Source organism: Canis aureus, chromosome 11 (genome assembly GCF_053574225.1).
Source record: "Canis aureus isolate CA01 chromosome 11, VMU_Caureus_v.1.0, whole genome shotgun sequence".
Classification (NCBI taxonomy): domain Eukaryota; kingdom Metazoa; phylum Chordata; class Mammalia; order Carnivora; family Canidae; genus Canis; species Canis aureus.
Window position 1 is genome coordinate 3682521 of NC_135621.1, and position 25362 is coordinate 3707882.

At 39.4% G+C, this 25362-nt stretch overlaps 1 protein-coding gene across 28 annotated transcripts in view; it reads right to left on the reverse strand.

Moving 5' to 3' along the window:
- The window catches only part of R3HDM2 (R3H domain containing 2), a 164606-nt gene that overhangs the window by 117875 nt on the left and 21369 nt on the right, over positions 1 to 25362 (reverse strand). For 26 of the 28 annotated variants that reach the window (XM_077913491.1, XM_077913487.1, XM_077913499.1 and 23 more), the window contains exon 2: positions 7821 to 7881. The exons of the other annotated variants lie outside the window; for them this stretch is intronic. The gene's annotated coding sequence lies outside the window, so the exon portion shown is untranslated. The remainder of the gene's footprint in view (positions 1 to 7820; positions 7882 to 25362) is intronic. 28 annotated transcript variants of the gene reach the window in all.

The window sequence follows — 25362 nt, forward strand, 5'->3', positions numbered from 1 at the left end:
TTATAAATATAGCTATTCTTTTGAGAAAAGGACTGCATGGATAAGAATAGAGAAAAAGCATATGAAAGCCAGAATCTAGCATTACATCCAGAGAACCCTGAACAAGAAAGGATATATTATCACACACAAGCTGTCACTAAAATCTTTTCACACCATCATCTTGTGCTATGGTAGCTAACCTATTTCTAGCTCTAAGCCTGTATCTGATTGATTTGCAAACTCTTGGAAGTAGCTGGGCCTCAACAGACACTGAACAACATCAGAAGTATCTTTTTGTCTGAGTTATATTTAGGCTCTATTCCTCCCCCCCCAACCTTTTCTGTTTAAGAACTTGAGAAAGAGGGATCCCTGGGTGGCGCAGTGGTTTGGCGCCCGCCTTTGGCCCAGGGCGCGATCCTGGAGACCCGGGATCGAATCCCACATCAGGCTCCCAGTGCATGAAGCCTGCTTCTCCCTCTGCCTATGTCTCTGCCTCTCTCTCTCTCTCTCTGTGACTATCATAAATAAAAAAATTTAAAAAAAAAATTAAAAAAAAAAAAAACTTGAGAAAGAAAGAATTAATGGACAGTAGTTGCTAACAATAGGTGTTGCTGTTATTGAAAGCTTTGGTGGCTCACTGGTTGAGTGTCTGCCTTTGGCTTAGGTTATGATTCCAGAGTCCTGGGATTGAGTCCTCTGTTGGGCTCCCTGCAGGGAGCCTGCTTCTCCCTCTGCCTATGTCTCTGCCTCTCTCTCTATGTCTCTCATGAATAATGAAATAAAATCTTTAAAAATAATAATAAAATAGGGCAGCCCAGGTGGCTCAGCGGTTTAGCGCCACCTTCAGCCCAGGGTGTGTGATCCTGAAGACCTAGGATGGAGTCCCACGTCGGGCTCCCTGCATGGAGCCTGTTTCTCCCTCTGTCTGTGTCTCTGCCTCTCTCTCTCTCTCTGTCTCTCATGAATGAATGAATGAATAAATAAATAAATAAATAAATCTTTTTAAAAATAATAATAATAATAAAATAAAATATGGAATTACCTTACCACTCAGCAATTGTACTCTTGGGCATTTATTCCAGACAAATTAAAACTTATGCTTACAGAAAAACCTGAACATGAATGTTCATAACTACTCAGCAATGAAAAGATACAAACTATTGACATGTGCAATAATTTGGATGGATCTCAAGGGAATTATGCTGAGTGGGAGAAAAAGTCAATCTCAAAAGGTTACGTATGGTATGATTCCATTTAATTGACATTTTGACAGGATAATATTAGAGAGCTGGAGAACAGATTAATAATCCCAAGGTTACAGATTCATGAATGGATGTGGTTATGAAAAGGCAACAAGGAAGAATTCTTATGGGAATGGAACTGTTCTGCATCTTGACAGTGGTTGTGAATATACAAATTCATACATGGTGAAATTCCATAGAACTCCCCCCTGAACATACACACCCATGCAGAGGAGGAGTGCATGTACAACTGTCAAATCTGAATAGACTCTACAGATTGAAACAATATTGATTTCCCGGTTTTGATATGGTACCACAGTTATGTAAACTGTCACAATTGGGTGAAAGGCACATGGAATGGAATACTGCTGTACATTTTGCTTTGTAACTTCCTGTGGGACAAATTCCAATTGCCCAATATATGTATTAGTGGCATTTCCAAAGAGACAGGGGAAAAATATTTACTAATAGCTTCCAAGTTTCCAAACTGTAATAAAACTATACATACACAGATCCAAAAGCTGAAAGAACCAAACCAAGACACACCATTACCAAACTACCTAAAATCAAGAATACAGTAATACAGAATAAAGTTAAAAGCAGCCAGGAGGAAGGATATATTACATATACAGAAACAAAGATGAGGACAATAACAGGATTCTCACTGGAAACTATTCTAGTTAGAAGAAAATGGATTCATATCTTAAAAGACTGAAAGAAAAAAAACTGTCAACCATGAATTCTATACTCACAGAAAGTATCTTTCAAAATTAAAGGCAACAGTGCCTGGATGGCTCAGTCAGTTAAGCATCTGCCTTCAGCTCCAGTCATGATCCCAGGGTCCTGGTATGGAATTCCACATCAGGCTCCCTGCTCAGCATTGAATCTGCTTCTCCCTTTCACTCTCCCCCTCCCCCCTGGTCATGTGTGCTCTCTCTCATGCTTTCTTTACTCATTATTCAAATATTTTTAAAAACTATAAACTATTCAAAGCAATAATTTAAGATACATTGTAATTTATATATACATACAAGTATATATATATGCATTTGTGTGTGTGTACATATATATATATATATATATATATGTACACACACACACACACACACACACACACACAAAGTGTATAACCAGAATAGTGCAATGGCCAGGAGGGAAGAAAAAGAAGTATACTATTGTAAAGTTCTGATACTATACATGAAGCAGTATAACATTACCATGAAGTAGAATGTATGGCCCATAACTGGAAAAACTGTAATCAATAGAAACTCACTTAGGAATCCCAGACATTAGATTTCTTAGATAGACTTTTTTTTTTAAGATTTTATTTATTTATTTAGAGAGAGAACATGGGTAAGGGGAGAGGCAGACGGAGAAGGAGAGGCAGACCTCCCGCTGGGCAGGGAGCCCCAGGCAGGGCTCAATGCCAGGATCCTGGGATCACGACCTGAGCCGAAGGCAGACACTTAACCGATAAGCCACCCGGGCGTCCCCGGACTTCTTAGATACTTTAAATTAGCCAATTTAAATAAGACCAAAAAAGGAAACCATGACTAAAGAATTAAACAAAAAATATAATAATCTTTCAGAAACATTAGAGTAATAAATAGAAATTATAAAAAGGAATCAAATAAAAATTTTGGGAGTTGGAAAAGTACAATAACAAAAACAAAAAGCATAAATAGAGGGGTTTGACACAAGATCTGAACAGGCAGGAAAGAATCAACAAATTTGAAGCTGACTCAGTTAAGAATATCCAGTCTGGGGGTACATGGGTGGCTCAGTCAGAAGAGCATGCAACTCTCGATCTCTGGGTTGTGAGTTCCTGCCCTGCGATGGATGTAGAGATTACTTCAATTTAAAAAAATTTTAAAAACAACAAACAAAAAAAATCCAGGCTGAGGAACAGAAGGAAAAAACATAGCTAGGGCAATGAGGCAATAAAAAAAAAGAAAAGGCATTTAGTCTAGAAAAGAAGTAAAACTTTTTCTATTTAAAGAGCACTCAGGTGGTGCTATCAGATGGGTGGCTGACACTTGATTCCAGGTCAGGTCATGATCCTAGGGTCCTGGGATCCATCCCCACATAAGGCTCCTTGCTCAGTGGGGAATCTACTTGAGGATTCTCCTTTTCTCACCTTCTGCTCCCCCTACTCGTACACATTCCCTCTCTCTAAAATAAATAAATCTTCAAAAACAGAAAAAAAATTTTTCTATTTGCAGATAACATGATCTTATATATAGAAAATCCTAAGGAAGCTACTAAAAACTAATAAATAAGTTCAGGAGGTTGTAAGATACAAGGTCAACATACAAAAATTGATTATATTTCTATACACAGGTAATGGATATTCCAAATATGAAAGTAAGGGGAAAATCCACTTACAGTAGTAACAAAAATAATAAAATACTCAGGTATAATTTTAACAAGGAAATGTAACCCTAATAGACTAGGATTTAAAAAGTGTAAGGCGGGATCCCTGGGTGGCGCAGCGGTTTGGCGCCTGCCTTTGGCCCAGGGCACGATCCTGGAGACGCCGGATCGAATCCCACGTCAGGCTCCCGGTGCATGGAGCCTGCTTCTCCCTCTGCCTGTGTCTCTGCCTCTCTCTCTCTCTCTCTGTGACTATCATAAATAAATAAAATCTTTAAAAAAAAAAAAATAAATAAAATAAAAAGTGTAAGGCTTATATATTAAAAATTACAAACACTCACTGATAGAAATTAAAGAAGTAACAAATAAGGGGAAAGATGTCCCATGTTCATCTGAAAGATTTAATACTGATAAGGTGGTAACACTCACAAAACTGATCTACAGATTCAGTACAATCCCTATCAAAATCCTAGCTGGCTTTTTTTTAAGAAATTGACAATCTGACCCTAAAATTCATATGGAAATGCACGGAACTAGAATAACCAATATAATCTTTTTTTTTTTTTTTTTAAGTAATCTCTACACCCAACATGGGGCTAAAAACTCACAACTCTGAAATCAAGAGGCACATGCTCTACCAAATGAGCTACCCAGGCACACCAAACAACATAATCTTGAAAAAGAAAGACAAAATTGGAGGACTCACATTTCCCAATTTCAACTGACTACAGAAAGTGACAGTAAGTAATCAGAACAGTGCTATAGTGGAATAGAACTGAAAGCCCAGAAATAAACCTTTACATTTATGGTGAACTAATTTTAAACAAGGAGGCCAAGACAATCAAATAAGCCAAGGACAGTCTTTTCAACAAATGGTGCTGGTTTAGTAGACAGCTAAATATAAAAGAATAAAGGTGGAACCATACCTCATATTATACACAAAAATTAACTCAAAATAGATCAGACCTAAATATAAGACCTAAAACTATAAAACTCAGTATAAAACACTGAAATAAACCTTCATGAAGTTGGGTTAGGCAAACTTTCTTAGACACAGCACTAAAAGGATAAACAACAAAAGAAAAAATAGATCAGCAGACTTCATCAAATTTAAAACTTTTGTCTTTAACAATACCATCAAGAAGGTGAAAAGATAACTCACAAAAGAGGAAAAATATCTGTAAATCATGTATCAAATAAGGAACCTGTATCCATAATTAAGAATTCTTACAACTCAGTTAAAAAAAAAAAAAAAAAAGACAAGTTACTCAAAAAAAAGCAAAGGATTTAAATATACATTTCTCAAAAAAATATACAAATGGCCAATAAGTACATGAAAAGAAGCAAAGAAGCTCAATGCAACATCATTAGTTATCAGGGAAGTGCAAATCAAAGCCATGATATTATTTGACACCCTCTAGGATGGCTAGAACCAAAAGACAGATAATAAGTTTAGTAAGGATCGGCAAATTGGGACCCTTGTACATTGCTAGTGAACATGTAAAATTATGTAGCCACTATGGAAACAATCTGACAGTTTTTCAAAAAGTTAAACAGTTACCATATGATCCAGGAATTACATTCCTAGATATACAACCAAAAGAAATGAAAACATATATCCACACAAAAACTTATTAATGTTCATAGCAGCACTACTCATAGTACCCAAAAAGTAGAAACAACTCAAATGCTTTCCAATTTATGAATGGATAAGCTAAATGTGATATATCTGTATGATGGAATATTATTCAGCCACAAAAGGAACAAAAGTACTCATACATGCTACAACTTAATGAATCTTGAAAACATTACCCTAAATGAAAAAAGCCAGACACAAAAGGTTCATGTATTGTCAGAATTTTTTTTTTTATGATAGTCACAGGGAGAGAGAGGCAGAGACACAGGCAGAGGGAGAAGCAGGCTCCACGCACCGGGAGCCCGACGTGGGATTCGATCCCAGGTCTCCAGGATCGCGCCCTGGGCCAAAGGCAGGCGCCAAACCGCTGCGCCACCCAGGGATCCCTGTCAGAATCTTTTTATAAGATATATCCAGAAGACGCAAATCCAAAGACAGCAAATTTGTAGTTACCAGGTAATGGGGGAAGTTTTGTTGTTGTTTTTTTTTTTAGAAAAGAAATTAACTTGGGGGGGGGGGGGAGTGTATGTCCATACAAAAATTTAACACAAATAATCATAACTATTTTTAATTGTCAAAAACTAGAAACAACCCAAATGTGTATTATCAAAACATAAATGGATAAACAAATTGTTATAGTTCCACAATGGATCGCTACTCAGCAATAAAAATGAACTACTGATATATACATCAACATAGATGAATCTCAAAATAATTATGCTTAGTAAAAAAAGGCCAAATGAAGGACACCTGGGTAAGTTACCCAGGTCATGATCTCTGGGTCCTGGGACCAAGCCTCGAGTCGAGCTCCTTGCTGGGCAAAGATCCTGCTTCTCCCTCTCCCTTTGCCCACCATCCCCCTCATGCTCTCTTTCAAATACAATCTTAAAAAAAAAAAAGGCCAAGCAAAAAATAAATAAATGTGAGCTTATATGCAATACAATTCCATTTATATAAAATTCTAGACAATATAAATTATTCTATAATGACAGAAAGTTGATCGGTGGTTACCTGGAGACCACAGAAGTTGAGGGAAATATTAAAGGAAACTCGTTGAGGTGGTATTTTCACTATCTTGATAGTGGTAGTAGTTTCATGGGTGAACAATACATATGTCAAAACCTAACAAACTGTACACTTTTAATATGTACAGTTTACTATATGTCAATTACAGCTCAAGATCTATTTTGAAAAAGATACAGAAAGGGGAAATAGGACAATATCTTCATGCTGACTACTCAATAACTGATAAGGGAGTGATAAAAAGTTTTACTTTACCTTGATGAGTGTACAAACAACACCTGGCATAACTGAACATGGAGAATCACTCACAGTAGCATATAAATTTGAGTATTTGTAAATTTACAAATACTTCTATTAACCAACATTGTATTATTTTCTTTTTTAAGATTTTATTTATTTATTCATGAGAGGCAGAAAGAGGCAGAGACATAGGCAGAGGGAAGAGAAGCAGGCTCCATGCAGGAGCCCAACGCAGGACTTGATCCCAGAACTCCAGGCAGAAGCTCAACAGCTGACCACCCAGGTGTACCTTTTTAACCAACATTACAATTTCAGAGATGCTGAATCTTCATTTTTGACTGATTTTCAGTCAACAGTGCTAAAAACACTCTCAGTTCTGGCAAGTACTACTATTAATATGATTTGTAAATAAACATTTAGACATACCAAGAAAGCTCCTACAAGAAGCCCTAATAAGGTTCCTTAAAGTTAAAATACCTGTCAGCAATACTTCAAGTATAACAAAAACAATAAAAAAGATTCCTATTACCCATACTAATAATTTTTTAAGAATACCTTTGTTCATATCTATTTACCTTTTGTAAGATAAATAAATATCTATTTTGTAAGGTAAATATCTATTTACCTTTTGTAGACATTTACTCAAATAAATTTAAACTATTTCAAACTTATTATCTATTTTCTAAAAAGTCAGAAAAGCTTTAAAGTTAAAACTCTAAATTAGGGATCCCTGGGTGGCGCAGCGGTTTGGCGCCTGCCTTTGGCCCAGGGCGCGATCCCGGAGACCCGGGATCGAGTCCCACATCGGGCTCCCGGTGCATGGAGCCTGCTTCTCCCTCTGCCTGTGTCTCTGCCTCTCTCTCTCTATCATAAATAAATAAAAAATTTTAAAAAAAAAGATTAAGAATGCTTTTAAAAAAAATAAAACTCTAAATTAAAACTCTAAATTGGATTTTTCTTTACCAAAAAGTATGCCCACTGTTTTAAAGACGAACTATGATGTATTCACTAGTGGGAAAAAATTTTGGAAATCAGAGTGAAGCTCAGTCAAAACCACTTTACATTCATGTATTTATGACAGGTGAGAAATGGCATTATCTAATCTAAGCTACCATCATCTCTCACTTCAACCACAGCAGTAGTATTTTTTATTTAATTCAAGTGAACTCAATCTTGATAAACTCTAGTCTGTTTCTTCATCTATTAAATGGGTACAGTTACACTTCCAACTTCATGAGGTTGTGTGACAATTAAATAAAAATACAGGTATAGCACTTAGTCGTTGCGTAGCACACAGAAAGTGCTCCATAAATGTTACCTATTATTACCTGAATAAATGTTCAGCCTCCATGAGTCCAGTGCTGGAATGGCATCACATAAGAAACAAGTCTAACCTCAAAAAACAAAACAAAACAAAAACAAAAACAGAAATGAAAAAACAAAAAGTTAAAAGCAATTTAAATCTTAATATATTGACTCCCAAAGAAAATAAAGACATCTATTTCAAAATCCACAGCAGCTTCTTTTTTTGTTTTTTAAAATTTTTGTTTATCTGAGAGACAGAGAGGGCATGTACCCAAGCACATGAGCAGGGGTGGTGAAGTGGTGGGGCTTGGGGGGGGTGGAGAAGCAGACTCCCCAATAACCAGGGATTCCCAACTCCAGGCTCGATCCCAGGACCTCGAGATTAAGACCTGATCCGAAGACTGACGCTTAACTGACCGAGTCACACAGGCAACCCTCCACAGCAGCTTAACATCTTCTTTCCCAATTCCTTTTGCTCACAATGTTTCTTATAACCCTACACATGTCCTGAACCCTCTATATCCATTCCTACTTTTTTTTTTTTTAATCCACTGCTTCAACACACAGAAGTGTTTTGTTTTAATTTTTATTATTTTTTAAGTAATCTCTACACCCAGTGTGGGGCCTTAAACTTACAACCACAAGATCAAGAGTTACATGCTCTGGAACACCCAAGTGGCTCAGCCGGCTGAATGACCGACTCTTGGTTTCCACTCAGGTCATGGTTTTGGAGTCCTGGGATTAAGCCCTGCATCAGGCTCCAGGCTCAGTGAGGAGTTTGCTTGAGGTCTCTGCCTCTCTCCCTCCCCTCACTAACACTCACTCTCTTTCTAAAATAAATAAATCTTAAAAAAAAAAAAAAAAAGTTGCATACTTTACCAACTGAGCCACCCAACTGCCCCTACCGATTGCTTTTTTTTTTTTTTTTTTTTAGATTTTATTTATTCATGAGAGACAGAGAGAGAGAGGCAGAGACATAGCAGAGAGAGAAGCAGGCTTCCCGCAAGGAGCCTGATGTGGGACTTGATCCCCGAATCCAGGATCATGCACTGGGCCTAAGGCAGACGCTCAACTGCTGAGCCACCCAGGTGTTCCAGCCCATTGCTATTTTCTTTTTCTTTTAAGATTTTATTTATTTATTTATTCATGAAAAACACAGACACAGGCAGAGGGAGAAGCAGGCTCCATTCCCTGCAGGGATCCTGACGCGGGACCCAATCCTGGGTCTCCAGGACCACACCCTAGGCTGAAGGTGGCGCTAAACCGGCGCTAAACCACTGAACCACCCGGGCTGCCCCCATTGCTATTTTCTTTTCTTTCTTTTTTTTAAATTTATTTATGATAGTCACACACACAGAGAGAGAGAGAGAGAGAGAGAGAGAGAGGCAGAGACACAGGCAGAGGGACAAGCAGGCTCCATGCACCGGGAGCCCGACGTGGGATTCGATCCCCGGTCTCCAGGATCGCGCCCTGGGCCAAAGGCAGGCGCCAAACCGCTGCGCCACCCAGGGATCCCGATTGCTATTTTCAATTCACAGCACAACACTGCTCACTTGGCTCTTTCTCCTCTAACAATCCCCTCTTCTTGTAAGTAGTTCTTGGTCCACTTTCTAATATAAATAATCATCCAGTCCTCCTCTTATCCTTTTATACAAGTCTAGAAACTGAGCTAGCAGATAGGGAATCTCAGTAGGTAAGAGATAATATAGGGAAGTCAGAGACAGAATTTTCTTCTGTGAGTAGAAATAAATATTACAAACATATAATTTAAAATCTCCTCTCTCCGACTATAATGTTATTGTTATTGCTATTAAAGGACTCTGAGAGTTGGCTGCTGCTTAAGTCACAGCAGAAACTCTTGAGTGCTGAATGTCACCACTAGAACTCTTAATATGCCAAGCCAGTCTGTGTTCTTGGAATCCACAAAACACCTAAGCCCCACTGTGTTCTATGCTGAAGTGAAGAGTATCCCTAACTCTTCATTTTGTTTTACAACTCTATCCCATGAGTATCATATTGCTAAAGTTTGCCTTCCCAATATTGTACTAAGATTTCTATAAAAAAGCTCTTCCAGTTTCTCTATAGCCCCCACACCTCAGGGTTTTGGTAGATGTGTGGTAGTTTGGTTAGGGTTGGGAGGCACGATCAGGATACTGTCCTCCCCCTTTTACTACCAATGTTGGGGTCCTGAAACACTATCTGAATGGTGATCTCCACCACCACCACCCCTGTCCCCTGGAAAAGCCTCATTCTCCCCTATGCAAAGAAATTACTAGTTGCCTCTCCCCACAGGCCCTCAAGCCATGCCCAGATGTGCCTGATTTTTAAGCAGGCATAGTGAGTTCATGCGGAGAGCCTTGCCATACCAAGCGGTCTCTCTCCAATTCTGAGTCAAAACACACACTAGTGGGATCCCTGGGTGGCGCAGCGGTTTGGCGCCTGCCTTTGGCCCAGGGCGCGATCCTGGAGACCCAGGATTGAATCCCACGTCGGGCTCCCGGTGCATGGAGCCTGCTTCTCCCTCTGCCTGTGTCTCTGCCTCTCTCTCTCTCTCACTGTGTGCCTATCATAAATAAATAAAAAAATTAAAAAAAAAAAAAAAACACACACTAGTCCTTATTGATGTTACGGTTTTCTTGCCCTATTTGTAATCTTAACAAAATTGAAAATGGAATATTTTCTAAAAGAGGTTCAATTCCCTTCTACCATCCATCCTCCATAATCTCCATATAGTTTGCAGGTTTTTAATAAAATGCAACAGTCTCTTAACTAATCTTTCTACTTCCTCTCTGGGCACTCTGTACCTGTCCTCCCCACAGAAGCATGAGTGATCTTTTAAAAATGTAAATCAGATCATTTAGCTTTCTTGGTCAACAACCTTCTTTCTACCAATGGTTTTCCATCATCCTAAGCAAGGTCTATGGAGTCCTATAAAATCTGGCCCCTGCCTATTCTTTTTTTTTTTTAAGACTTTATTCATGAGGGATCCCTGGGTGGCGCAGCGGTTTGGCGCCTGCCTTTGGCCTAGGGCGCGATCCTGGAGACCCGGGATCGAATCCCACATCGGGCTCCCGGTGCATGGAGCCTGCTTCTCCCTCTGCCTGTGTCTCTGCCTCTCTCTCTCTCTCTCTCTCTCTCTCTCTGTGTGACTATCATAAATAAATTAAAAAATTAAAAAAAAGAAAAGACTTTATTCATGAGAGACACAGAGAAAGAGAGGCAGAGACATAGGCAGAGGGAGAAGCAGGCTCCCTGTGGGGAACACAACACGGGACTTGATACCAGGACCCCAGGATCATCCCCCGAGCCAAAGGCAGACGCTCAACCACTGAGCCATCCAAGTGTCCCTGGCCCTCACCTATTCTTGAACATACCAAGCCACATAGTTCTCATGAGGCCTTTTATTTATTGTTCCTCCTGCCCAGAACACTCCTCTCCCATTAGAAAATGCTGGTTCTGCCTCCTTCCAGGTAATAGTTCACACACCACTACAAAAAGGTCTTCCCTGACCACCTCATCTTAACATCCCCTTCTCCCTTACTCTCAGTCACATTACCACATCTATTTTCTTCATAGTACTCACCATAATCCGTAATTATTTACTTATTTGGAAATCGTCTATCTTCTCAAATGAAAATGTAAAGCTCTTTGAGGGCAGAAATCTTGTGTGTCTTGTTCATATCTATACCTCCAATGTGAAATAGTGCCTGACACATATGCACTGTTAACAGTTTTCAATTGATTCATTTACAAAGCTAAGTACTACCTCGAGGTAAACTTCAGGTTTTTTTTTTTTTTAAGATTTTATTTATTTATTCATGAGAGACACAGAGAGGCAGAGACAAAGGCAAAGGGAGAAGCAGGCTCCATGCAGGGAGTCCTATGTGGGACTCGATCCTGTGTCTTTAGGATCACACTCTGGGCTGAAGGCAGGCGCCAAACCACTAAGCCACCCAGGTATCCCTAAACTTCAGTTTTTAAAGGAAAATTTAAACTTATTTGTACAGCCAATAAGATGGCAAGCCGTCAAAACTCTGTATTCTTGTCTTCATTCTAACAATCTGCCTGTGTTCTCAGGTCTCTTGCTTTCTCTGAAGATAAAATATGGGCTCAGAAAATAAGATGGCAATCTTATCTGGTAACACTGTTCTCTGGATCTGTAAGACCCAAATCCAAGGTTCTCAGGCAGCAGCAACTGACAAAGATCTGGTTACCAGTACTGCACTAAGGAGTGCCTCACAATCCAGAACAACCAGGCTAAACTGACACAAGGTGCAAATGGCTGCAAGAGAACACAGCTGACAAAGTGTTCTATGAAGCACTCCAAACACCTTGGAGATAACCTCCCAAGAGTAGAAGATTCAGTTCAGCCATCTGACTAGTGGCATGTTCTATAAAGCCTCAGTAATGACCCTGTCACCAGGAAAACAGAAACTGTGCCCTAACCTTCTAATCAGCTGCATTTAGCAGCCAATATCCATCTTTTGCAATAAAATGCCACCTCGAGAGTTCCTATTTCCATCAAATTACCACTGGTTTGGGCAACAGATAAATTAGAAACTACAGTTAATAAATCTACTTGTCTAGGGCCCAAGACAATTAAACTTACTTGGAGAAGCAGAATAAACAGCCTCTAGTCACCTCAAGACAAGTTTTAAAGATCCTAACAACTGTTAACACTCGGGCACACCAAAATGGCTGTAATCTGCAAACCAGCCACATGTCACTTCCAATAGTACTCATACACGAAAGGTGACCTTCCCCCTCCAAAATAAATAATGTTTAAAGTCAGGGAATCTGGAACAATGACTCTGACTTTTCTCTAAAATAAGGGCTATGACAGCTACCTTAATGAGAGGCCCAATAAATTCAGGGTAAGGGGCTCATTGTGCTGACATTGTCACCTTATCTAGGACTTCAGCTGATTCATCCTGATGGGCTGACAGGTCACTGACATCTGCACCTTGCCCAAAATTCTTGTTTATTTCACATATAAAAACACTGTCTCCTCAAGACAACTGCAGTCCACACTCCTCCTACTGTGGAGCCTTCTCCTTCCTGACTTCACTGAGCACCTTGGGGAAAAAGTTTGTCATTTTAGGGCCATGTTAGTAACTCTAGACAGCTAACAAGTCATGGAAGAGCTGGGAATAGAGCTCATAAAAGGACCAGTGTTAAGTTTCAGGTCTTACCAATTTTTTTTAAAAGGATTAAAAAAAGAGATCAAGATTACCTGGGGAAGAAACTGCTATCTTCATCATTAACAGATGTTTGGTATTATAGTAATAGTCTTAAAGTCTGGACCTAAAAATGTCTGGTCCTTAACTACACCAAGCAATCACAGAAAACATCCTTTAAGTAAAGTTTGTTCTAACATAAACTTTAAGAAGAAAGACAAGTCAAGGCAATTAAAAAACAAAAACAAAAACAAACCCCATAAACTATCCATTTCTTTAAAAGGCACAATGGAAGGAAGGGAAGAAGAGAGAGAAAAGGAGAAAGGAACAAGGAAAGGCAATGCCCAATGTAGTAGATTAAACATGGCCACAAATTATTTGCAGCAATTCTCATCAAAAAGTGGAGTTCACTTCCTCACCCCTTGAATTTGAACTGGCCCTGTGACTTGTTTTGTTCAAAAGATTGTAGCATGAATGACACTGCACAATTCCTGAGCCCAGGCCTTAAGAAACCTTGCAACTTCCACTCTTGCTCTCTTGGGACCTAGTCACCATTCAAGGTAGCCAAGACAGACTGCAGGAGACAACACGGTACCCTGGATGACAGCTCCAGCCTAATGATGGACAGTCCTAGAGTGAGGCTATCTAGGTATAACCAGTCCCTGGCCAACCTGACAACTGACCACCAGCACGTGAGTAAGCCCAGCAAATTCCATGTGCAATAGAGGCAAGCCAGATGAGCCCTGCACAAATTGCCCGGCCACTTAATCATGAGCAAATAAATAGTTCTTTTAAACTACTAAGATTTGGAGTGTTTTGGTTGACAGCAATAGGTAACAGAAATACCTGCAATCAGCTAACACTAATTCAAAACATCAACACTGATACACTCAAAAGCAGCATGTGCATTCTCATCATGTAAGGAAATTAGAATCTCTAAATAATAATATATAAAACCACTCTTCGGGCAGCCCCAGTGGCGCAGCAGTTTAGCACCGCCTGTAGCCCAGGGCGTGATCCTGGAGACCCTGGATCGAGTCCCATGTCAGGCTCCCTGCATGGAGCCTGCTTCTCCCTCTGCCTGTGTCTCTGCCCCTCTCTCTCTCTCTCTCTCTCTCTCTGTCTCTATGAATAAATAAATAAAATTAAAAAAAAAACACTCTTCATAGATAAGACATATATCACAGAATCCCAACAAAACACTCATATTATTATTTATTCCTGCATTTATCCCATGTGCAAATACCTGTAGAAGATCTTAATTTTGATAATAACACTAAGATGTTATTTACCTTTTTCACCATAGTGAAATGGTAGGTATAACTGCCACTGCTTTAGCATAAATCACGGCAGTGATATAAAACTGTACATATGCCACAAAGTACATTTTGTGTATGTGTATACAAAATACACAAAGAATTTCTACAAATCAATAAGAAAAAAACAAACAGCCCAATTTTTTAAATGGACAAGAGTTAGAAGCACTTCACAAAAGAGAATCCTTAAAAGGCCAATATGCATATAAAGATATTCCATATTTGTGGTCATCAGGGAAATGCGAATTAAAGCCACAAAAAGACATCACTACATCCCCAACAGCTACAATTAAAAGCACTGACAATACTAAGTATAGTCAAAGACATGGCACAACCAGAACTCTCACACATTGTTGGCAAGAGAATAAATTAATATAACACTTTGGAAAACCGTAGTACTTATATCCCATGAACTAGCAATTCCATTCTTGGAATTCCCGAGTACTTTACGTCTATGAAAAGGCATGTACAAAATGTTTACAACAGTATTATTCCTGACAGTCCCAAACTGTAAACAACTTAATGGAAAACTTATGGTATAGTCAGAAAAAGTACTACTTAGCAATGATAAAGAACAAACCATTGCTATATGTAACTAAATTCATGAATCTCAAAGATAACGTTGAACAAAAAAACCACAAGAGTATATGATTCTACTAACATGAAATTCAAAAACAGATTAAAACTAATCTATAGTAATAAAAGTCAAATTAGTAATTCTGCTGATACAAGTGTATTTGAGTGGATAGCTTATAAATGACATGATGATGGATGCAGTTGTGCACCTGACCATCCACCCACCCAACCAACAGATGATGCTAGGCTTAGTTCTGCTTTAGGAAAGACACATTCGAATTCCTGTACTGGTTTGTACAGCCTGGCCTTTTGTGGCTCCATGACCAAGCTAGTGCCTTAGTTTAAAATCTCATCATTTTCCACTGGCCTCCTTACCACAAGATACACTATGATAAAGGTGATCCTTAAAAAATACAAATATGATGGCATCAAAGACCCACATCCCTACTATACACACACTCCCCTCCTTAAAAGCCTTCAAAGACTCTCCATTTCTTATAGGATAAACTCAGCATTCCTTGGCAGGATACTTAAGTTCCTTTATGATCCGGTCCTGACCACCATTCTTTCTCTCCACAGATCCTGAGTTCCCTAACAAAGTACTTGCAGTTGACGGAGAAACCTATGCTTTTTTCTCACCTCAGTATCTCTGGCTACATAATACATGCTCTACCTAGAACAGCAGTTCTCCAAATACGGTCTCAGGAGGTCTAAGAGGTCCACTATTTTCACAACAACAAGATGTTATTTCTCATCACACTATGATGTTATCTACCTTTTTCACCATAGTGAAATGGTAGGTATAATTCCCACTGCTTTAGCATAAATCAAGGCAATGGTATCAAACTGTACTGGTACTATCATAGTCTCCACCACCCCATGCCTGCAGTTTAAAAAGGAAAAATTAGGACACCTGCGTGGCTCTGCAATGTCCCCTGAGTGTCTCCCTTCGGCTCAGGGCGTGATCCTGGGATCTGGGATTGAGTCCCACATGGAGCTCCTTGTGGGGAGCCTGCTTCTCCCTCTGCCTGTGTCTCTGCCTTTCTCTCTCTGTGTCTCTCATGAATAGGTGAATAAAATCTTTAAAAAAAAAATCAAAATAGGGATCCCTGGGTGGCGCAGCGGTTTGGCGCCTGCCTTTGGCCCAGGGCGCGATCCTGGAGACCCGGGATCGAATCCCACGTCGGGCTCCCAATGCATGGAGCCTGCTTCTCCCTCTGCCTGTGTCTCTGCCTCTCTCTCTGTGTGTGACTATCATAAATAAATTTAAAAAATTAAAAAAAAATCAAAATAGGGATCCCTGGGTGGTGCAGCGGTTTAGCGCCTGCCTTTGGCCCAGGGCGCGATCCTGGAGACCCGGGATCGAATCCCACGTCAGGCTCCCGGTGCATGGAGCCTGCTTCTCCCTCTGCCTATGTCTCTGCCTCTCTCTCTCTCTCTGTGTGACTATCATAAATAAATGAAAAAAAAATAAAATAAAATAAAAAATAAATAAAAAAATAAAAATAGAAAAATAAAAGGAAAAATTTTACTTATAAATGTCCTTGATAGGGGTCCCTGGGTGGCGCAGCAGTTTGGCGCCTGCCTTTGGCCCAGGGCACGATCCTGGAGACCCCGGATCGAATCCCACATCGGGCTCCCGGTGCATGGAGCCTGCTTCTCCCTCTGCCTGTGTCTCTGCCTCTCTCTCTCTCTATCATAAATAAATAAAAATTAAAAAAAATTAAAAAAAAATTAATGTCTTTGATAAAGCAGTAAAAATAATTTTATTAAATTTCCACTCTTGCATACATGTCTTTTTAATAATCAAAATGGCAAAATGGGAAGTACAAACCAGTTCTGCAGCATATCAACCAAAGTACAGTAATCGTCTCAAGTTGGGATGCCTGGGTGCCTCAGCACTTGAGCGTTTGCCTTCAGCTCAGGGTGTGATCCTGGGATCCGGGATCAAGTCCCACATTGGGCTCCTCCCTGCAGGGACCTGCTTCTCCCACTGCCTGTGTGTCTGCCTCTCTCTGTCTCTCATGAATAAATAAATAAATCTTTAAATATTAAAATTATAATTGTCTCAAGGAAAAGCAACTGAGCTGCAAGCTAAACTAGCCACTTTTTTCATAGGCTATTATCACTTCTTGAGTAAGCAACTGACAAACTATGGTTATGTGTCAGTGTTCTTCACAAAAATGAACAAAGTGAGCCTGTCTTTTCAAAGAAAATAAATGATAGCATTTGTTGTCAGTGATAAAGCTTTAAGATAAAATCAAAATTATAAAAAAGTCTATCTTCTGTGGGCCTGACAACTTCTTAATACTTAAGATTTTTCTGGATCAAATGACAGTGATATTAATGAGTGTGATTTTTTTTTTTTTTTACTTGTATAATGAACTGTGTCAAACATCTGGAAGATCTGCATAACTCAGTGAACCAGTATTTTCCAACTGACCAATTCATGATGATTCAAAATCATACATGGGTAAAAGATGCATCCAAAGTACGAAAAAAAAAGAATTTTAATGTCACCACATACAAAAGTTCATTAATACCGTTTCAGATTCTACACTGCAACTAACCTTTAAAGAACGTATGTTGAGTTTGGGTATAGTATCAAAGAATATCCGATTACCCAAAGATATTAAAATACTTCTCTATTTTCCAACTACATTATCTCTCAGTTTGCACTTTTCTCTTCAAATAGTTCAACCAAGGGGATCCCTGGGTGGCACAGCGGTTTGGCGCCTGCCTTTGGCCCAGGGCGTGATCCTGGAGTCCTGGGATCGAGTCCCGCATTGGGCTGCCTGCATGGAGCCTGCCTCTCACTCTGCCTGTGTCTCTGCCTCTCTCTGTCTCTACAGAGAGAGAGAGAGAGAGAGAGAGAGAGGCAGAGACACAGGCAGAGCAAGGCAGGCTCCCTGGAGGGAGTCCAATGCGGGATTCGATCCCAGGATCCCAACCTGAACCAAAGGCAGATGCTCAACCATTGAGCCACCCAGGTGCTCCCATAACCAGTTTCTGTCTCAAATCTGGAATCAATTGCTGGTAGAAATGTAAACTATCTATATTTCTTTTTCTAAATGCCTGTATTTTTAGAAGGCAATTATACACCATGTTTAAAAATTACAAAAGTAGGGGATCCCTGGGTGGCTCAGCGGTTTAGTGCCTGCCTTCAGCCCAGGGCGTGATCCTGGAGACCCGGGATCAAGTCCCACATCAGGCTCCCTGCATGGAGCCTGCTTCTCCCTCTGCCTGTGTCTCTCTGCCTCTCTGTGTGTGTGTCTTTCATGAATAAATAAATAAAATCTTTTAAAAATATAAATAAATAAAATTTATAAAACAATCATGGAAATATAACCATCAGATATAAAGAAATTATTGTTCGTTATTTTAGATGTACAAATAGTGTATTATGTTTTGGGGTTTTTTTTTGGTATTATGTTTTTTAAAGCCCTTATTTTTTACAACCATTTAACTGAAATATTTATGAATGAAATAATATGTCATAGATTTGCTTCAAAACAATTTGTAAAACGGGGTTGATAGGAGCCATGTTAGCCATAAGCTGGTAATTGTATACAGGGGTTCATTTTACTATTCCCACTGCTTTTGAATGTTTGAAATTTTCCATAATAAAGTTTTTTAGAAAGCAAATCTCAAGGCACGTGGGTAAGTCAGTAGGTTAAGCATCTAACTCTTAGTTTCAGTTCAGGTCATGAGTGGTGGGATTGAGCCCCACATCTATCGGCTCCATGCTCCATCAGGGGGTTTGCATAAGAATGCTCTCCATCTGCCCTCCCCCCGCCCTCCCAAATAATCTTTTTTAAAAAGTTTTTTTTTTAAATAAAGAAGAGGGGTGTCTGGGTGGCTCAGTCAGCTAAATGTCTGCCTCTGGCTCAGGTCCTGATCCCAGGGGTCCTGGGATGGAGCCCTATATCGGGCTCCCTGCTCAGTCAGGAGCCTGCTTCTCCCTCTCCATCTGCTACACCCCTCCCTACCTCGTTCCTGCTCTGTCTCTCAAATATAAAATCTTTTTTAAGAAGAATAAAATTTGGGCAGCCCTGGTGGTGCAGCGGTTTAGCGCCACCTGCAGCCCAGGGTGTGATCCTGGAGACCCGGGATGGAGTCCCACATCGGGCTCCCTGCATGGAGCCTGCTTCTCCTTCTGCCTGTATCTCTGCCTCTCTCTCTCTGTGTGTGTCTCTCATGAATAAATAAATAAAATATTTTTAAAAAAGAATAAAATTTAAAAAAAAGCAAATCCCAAAAATGAAATATATTTATATATATACACATTTATATACATATATATACATATATATATGTATATAAAATCTGAACTACAACCACTGAAATGAATTTGGATACTTCAATCTTCCATTGAAGCCCAGTTCAATTCCTACCTCTTTCCCTATCTTTCTATATTGGTTTCTCTTTCCTTCTGCATTTCTTTATACTAAACAATTAGACTCAAATAAATTACACTGCTTTCTGTTTATATTACAGAATCTAACCCATTATATCTGTTGTTTCTTTTTTTTTTTAATTTTTATTTATTTATGATAGTCAGAGAGAGAGAAAGAGAGAGAGGCAGAGACACAGGCAGAGGGAGAAGCAGGCTCCATGCACCGGAAGCCCGATGTGGGATTCAATCCCGGGTCTCCAGGATCGCATCCTGGGCCAAAGGCAGGCGCCAAACCGCTGCGCCACCCAGGGATCCCATATCTGTTGTTTCGATCATTAAATGTTCATGGTTTATCTTCACAGCCAGCCAGTAAGGTACTTTAACACGCACAAAAATTTTAGATCCCATAGCCCTAGAATGATGCTGAACATTCTAATAGTCCTAAATACCTTATGTGACACTCAAGTTGCCTCTAGAAAAACTCTGGGACCTACAGAAAAATGTAATACTCTTCTTTGGCAACCTACAGGCTACTTCGAGCTAAATTAAGTTTTTATTCTAGTAAGAGCAATAATATTTTCTTCAAGTTTTATAGGGATCCCTTTTGTGACATCAAAATGCTATTTCTAGCAAGTTTAGGCAATCTAATAAACACAACTTTTCCTCCCAAAATTCATATATTTATATTCTTTCAAAGAAACAGAATCATATATTACTAGAGGTTTTTTCCTAAAGATTTTACTTACGCATTTGAGGGAGAGAGAGCAAAAGGGAGAGAAAGAGAGCGAGAGTGCACAAGCAGGGGGAGGGGCAGAGGAAGTGGGAGAAGCAGACTCTGCACTAGGGGCAGCAAGACTCCAGGCACCCCTGGGATCATGGTCTGAGCTGAAGGCTCATGCTTAACTGACTGAATCACCCAGGCACCCCTATATTCCTAAGTTTAAATACAAATTGTTAGTTTAGTGATTAGTTAAGTATGCTGAAGTTATTTAATAAAAACTTCAGCTGTAATAGAAAAAGACAACTTACCCCCAAAAAAATAGTCTAAAAAAAAGGAGTCTCAAAGCCCTTAAAAAAAGGAACTCACTACCTGACTGGAGACTGATCAACAGTGCTTGAAAATAAGATTACTGGACTATACTTAAGTTTTAAGAATTGAGTTATAGCCCCAACTGATTTTTCCTCTAATTATAAAAGAAATTCATGTTCTTTTAAAACAGGTAAGAAAGGGCATCTGGGTGGCTCAGTTGATTCAGCATCTGCCTTCAGCTTAGGTCATGATCCAGGGGTCCTGGGCCCAAACCCTGCATCGAACTCCACATCAGGCTCCCTGCTTAGCAGGGAGTCTGCTTCTCCCTCTGCCCTATACCCCTGCTCTTGCTCACTCTCGCTCTAAAATAAATGAAGTCTTTAAAATAAATAGAGATAAGCAAAAAGAAAATAAAAATCGTCCTGCTACCTCCTTCATAACATTTTGTCTCAATAAACAGTAAATTCTTAAATTTTTTTTTTTAATTTCTATTTATTTATGATAGTCACACAGAGAGAGAGAGAGAAGCAGAGACATAGGCAGAGGGAGAAGCAGGCTCCATGCACCGGGGGCCCGACGTGGGATTCGATCCCGGGTCTCCAGGATCACGCCCCAGGCCAAAGGCAGGCGCCAAACCGCTGCGCCACCCAGGGATCCCTAAACAGTAAATTCTTTGAGGGCAGCTCATTTCTCCAAGGAACCAGGTCCCTCATGTCTAGAATTCATCTATGAAAGCCCCAGAAGAAATGAAAAGGAGGGGGGAAAAAGCACACAGACAGGCTTAATTCATTGAGAGTAATATATAGATGTGTTGTCAATTTTTTTACATTTTACCATTTGTATAAATCTAGGGTCAGAAAAAAACATACATTCCATTTGTATGGATTTTTCTTGGTTTATAATAATTTTTTGGCATTTTCCCAGCATCCTTAAAATTTGTTACTATAGTAGCAACAAAGTCCTACCTTTCTAATTGCCAAATCCGGTACCAAATACATCATATTCACTCTATATGTAAAATCTTACTCTATTACTTACTGAAATTAGTTAAAATAAATAACCATTCCTTTTATTTTCTATTTCTTTTGTTGAAGTCCAACTCCATCAACAGATTTTCATATTTCATGTACAGTTAAACATACATGGAATGGAATTAATTTTTCCTCAAAACATCCCACAAGGGCAGCCCGGGTGGCTCAGCGGTTTAGTGCTGCCTTCAGCCTAGGGCATGATCCTGGAGACCTGGGATCGAGTCCCACATCAGGTTCCCTGCGTGGAGCCTGCTTCTCCCTCTGCCTGTGTCTCTGCCTCTCTCTCTCTCTCTCTCAATCTCTGTCTCTCTGATGAATAAATAAATAAAATCTTAAAAAAAAATTCCCACAAAATTCTGAATTCACACACAGGCAAAACAATTCCAGTGCTCTAAAAGTACCTATAAGGCTCACCTGATCTCTAGCTCAGATGTACTGCCCCATCCATCCAGGTAAAGTATAGGAAATATACTTATCAAGCATAAATTGGGGAGACACTAAGCAAAGAATAGCTTCCAGCAATTCAGCTGGGGGTGGAAGGCGGGGGGGGAATTATCCCTTTCATACCCATATCCTAGGCTCAAGTTTTTAGCAAGAGTCAAATAAAATTCTCAGAATAGTCCTGACTTTTCACTGGACTTTGTGTCTTAAGTAGTCTGAGTGACAGTAAAAAATTAATTTGAAACTACCTTACCTCTTCTTTACTCCAAAAAGCTGAATATTGTCTGTCTTGACTATTAAAATCCGCAGAGATTTCAATTCTGCAGAAGCTCTACATAGTTCTAAATTTAGACAAGTAATAGAAATAGTTGGAAGGCATGCAATTCATTTTAATATCTGAACTTTTATGTTGCCAGGCAGCTAATTTCTTAAGTAATCTTACAGCAGTCATCCATATAAAAGAATATATAAGCCATAATATCACTGACAGGTTAGTAACGGTGTTAATTAAAATACTATCTCTAACTTCTGGAAATGACCAACACCCCTCTCCCTCCAAAAACCGGCTCTATTTCCTCCACAGGGAAAACAGGATTTTAAATATTTCAACAGAACATGTTAACACATCATTACTTTCCTTACAGCTTACTTATGTTTCCATATCAATGGAATGTATAGATAAGTTTAATGGATTTCATCTTCAACATAAAATGTTTTTGTGGAAGGAACTGATGTATCTCATTTCTTGTAGAGTCCTAGAGCAGGAAGTTCTCGAAGCTGTTGGACCATAGTGATTGAAGCATACCAGATCCCAATTCTAAGGCCAGCTATTTTGGATTCTCTAAAACATCAGACCTCATAAGGAGTCAGTCATAAAATCATACTCCAAGAAATGTTCAATACAATAAATACCCTAAGCAAGTTAGTGTCTTAGATTGTACTTAAAGTTCAATTGTGAGTATATATATATAGGTGAATGCAAGTTCAAGTTCAAAGCACTAAGTATGAAAGTCCTGGTTTGGAGTTTCCTTATCCAAGGACATTTTATTCAGACAGCAGAAGATACAAAGAGGGAAATAACTCTTAAGTGACTGCACTACAGGAAGAAAAGATCTGGGTTACATGAGAGTGAGGAGGATACGAAAGTTTATTTTCACCTTCACAGAAAGTTAGGGAAAAAAAACAATACAATGCCAATTTTCTGCACAATACCTTGCCTCCCATGGTAAGTCATCAGACCTACCTCTAACAGACTTCAGTCTGAGAAATAATTCAGGTAATGGATACTTTATTATCAGGTACATCAGTGAAGACACAGAAGAATCTCAGATCTGGAATCCACTCTGTTTTTTTTTTTTTTAACTGGAAATAACTGATACCAAAAAATAGCAAAGGATAATTCAGGATAATTAAGAAAAGGAAACGGTTCCCCTTTGGGACGCCCAGGTCACAAAAGGGAAATGGCTCCCCTTTAAAGGAATCATTTGCCACTAAAGGAATCAGGATTCCTTGCAGAAATGATTGATTCCAGGTCTGGAGCAAGTAAAGTACAAAGTGAGTCCAAAATACCTTATAGTGCCAGAGTGTAAGGAAGTGCTCAAAGCCTGACTGGGTCATGTCAAAGGACGTAAGAGTCAGTTTAATGGGGCTCCTACTGATCAAATTTACAGCTGCAAATTTACTTATTTATTTACCTATTTATTTATTTATTTATTTTAGTAATCTCTACACCCAATGATGTGGGGCTCAAACTCACAACCTCAAGATCAAGAGTCACTCATTCTTCTGACCAAGCCAGTCAGGTACCCCACTTTATACTTAATACTGAATAGTCAGTATTTTTTACAGTAATGAATTGTAATATATTAATTTTTTTAAAATACCAAATCTACAATGATCCTCAAAAACAAAAAAAGGAAAAAAAAAGAGGAAAAGTAAAAGGTCTTCCTTTTAGAACATCATCAAGTAGAAAATGTAGAAGTAACAAGAGAATCAACATTTTGCAACCATCAACGTAATAACCAATTTAGGCAAGAATCATGAGTGCATGTTAATACCACTGGGTAAAACATTAACGAACATGGGCACCTGGGTGGTTCAGTGGTTGTCTTTGACTTGGTCATGATCCCAGGGTTCTGGGATCAAGTACCACATCAGGCTCCCCACGGTGAGCTTGCTTCTCCTTCTGGCTGTGTCTCTGCCTCTCTCTCTCTCTCATGAATAAATAAAATCTTAAAAATATTGAGGAATAGAAAAATCACACATTTTTAAAAGTATCATTCCACAGACTTTCTTAATTACAAAAGGAAAAAGGTACCTTTACAAAGAAGAAATATAGCTGACATCAACTTAACTAAGTGATCTTTGTATCACCACCAATGGGTCAAAGGGACATTATGTGCACAGACACACACATCTTGCCAAAAATGCTTAATCTGAATCTAATAATGACAAATCCAAATTGCACATTCTTCAATATAACTACCCTAACTACAAAAATATCAATGACATGAAAAACAAAAGAGGGGGAGAACCGCTCTGAATTAAAAGACTTAAAAAAAAAAAGACCGTTAAATGCAACATATAATCCTTGAATAAATCCCGGATTGGAGGGATCCCTGGGTGGCGCAGCGGTTTGGCGCCTGCCTTTGGCCCAGGGCGCGATCCTGGAGACCCAGGATCGAATCCCGCGTCGGGCTCCCGGTGCATGGAGCCTGCTTCTCCCTCTGCCTGTGTCTCTGCCTCTCTCTCTCTCTCTCTCACTGTGTGCCTATCATAAAAAAAAAAAAAAAAAAAAAAAAAAAAAAAATCCCGGATTGGAAGGAAAACTATAAAGCAGTATCTCAGTTATTCACACAACTAAGGAAATTTGAGTATAGACTATACATAAGTATCATATCATTAAAATATTTCAAATGTGATGAGTTTGATAATACTATTGTAGTGATACAGGAAAACAACTGTTCTGAGGCAATATATGTTTAAGAAATTTTGAGGTGAAGTTTTCTTTTTCTTTCTTTTTGTTTTTTAAGTAGGCTCCATGATAGGTATGGACGTGGGGCTTAAACTCATGACCCTGAGATCAAGACCTGAATTGAGAGATGCCTAGGTGGCTCAGCAGTTGAGTGTGTGCCTTTGGCTCAGGGCATGATCCTGGTTCAGGGATCAAGTCCCACATCCAGCTTCCTGCAAGGAGCTTGCTTCTCCCTATGTCTAGTCTCTGCTTCTCTCTCTGTGTCTCTCATGAATAAATAAATAAAATCATAAAAAAAAAAAAGAGAGACCTGAGCTGAAATCAAGAGTCAGATTTAATTGAGTAGCCACTCAGGGACCCCAGGTATAGTTTTCTGATGCCTGCAATACACTAATAAAAGTTCCCTGGGATGCCTGGGTGGCTCAGTGGTTTAGCACCGCCCTCAGCCCAAGGTATGATCCTGGAGTCCCAAGATCGAGTACCACCTAGGGCTTCCTGCATGGAGCCTGTTTCTCCCTCTGCCTGTGTTTCTGCCTCTCTCTCTCTCTCTCTGTGTCTCTCATGAATAAATAAAATCTTTTAAAAAAATCCCTAATATACAATGAAACATAATGTATATAAATG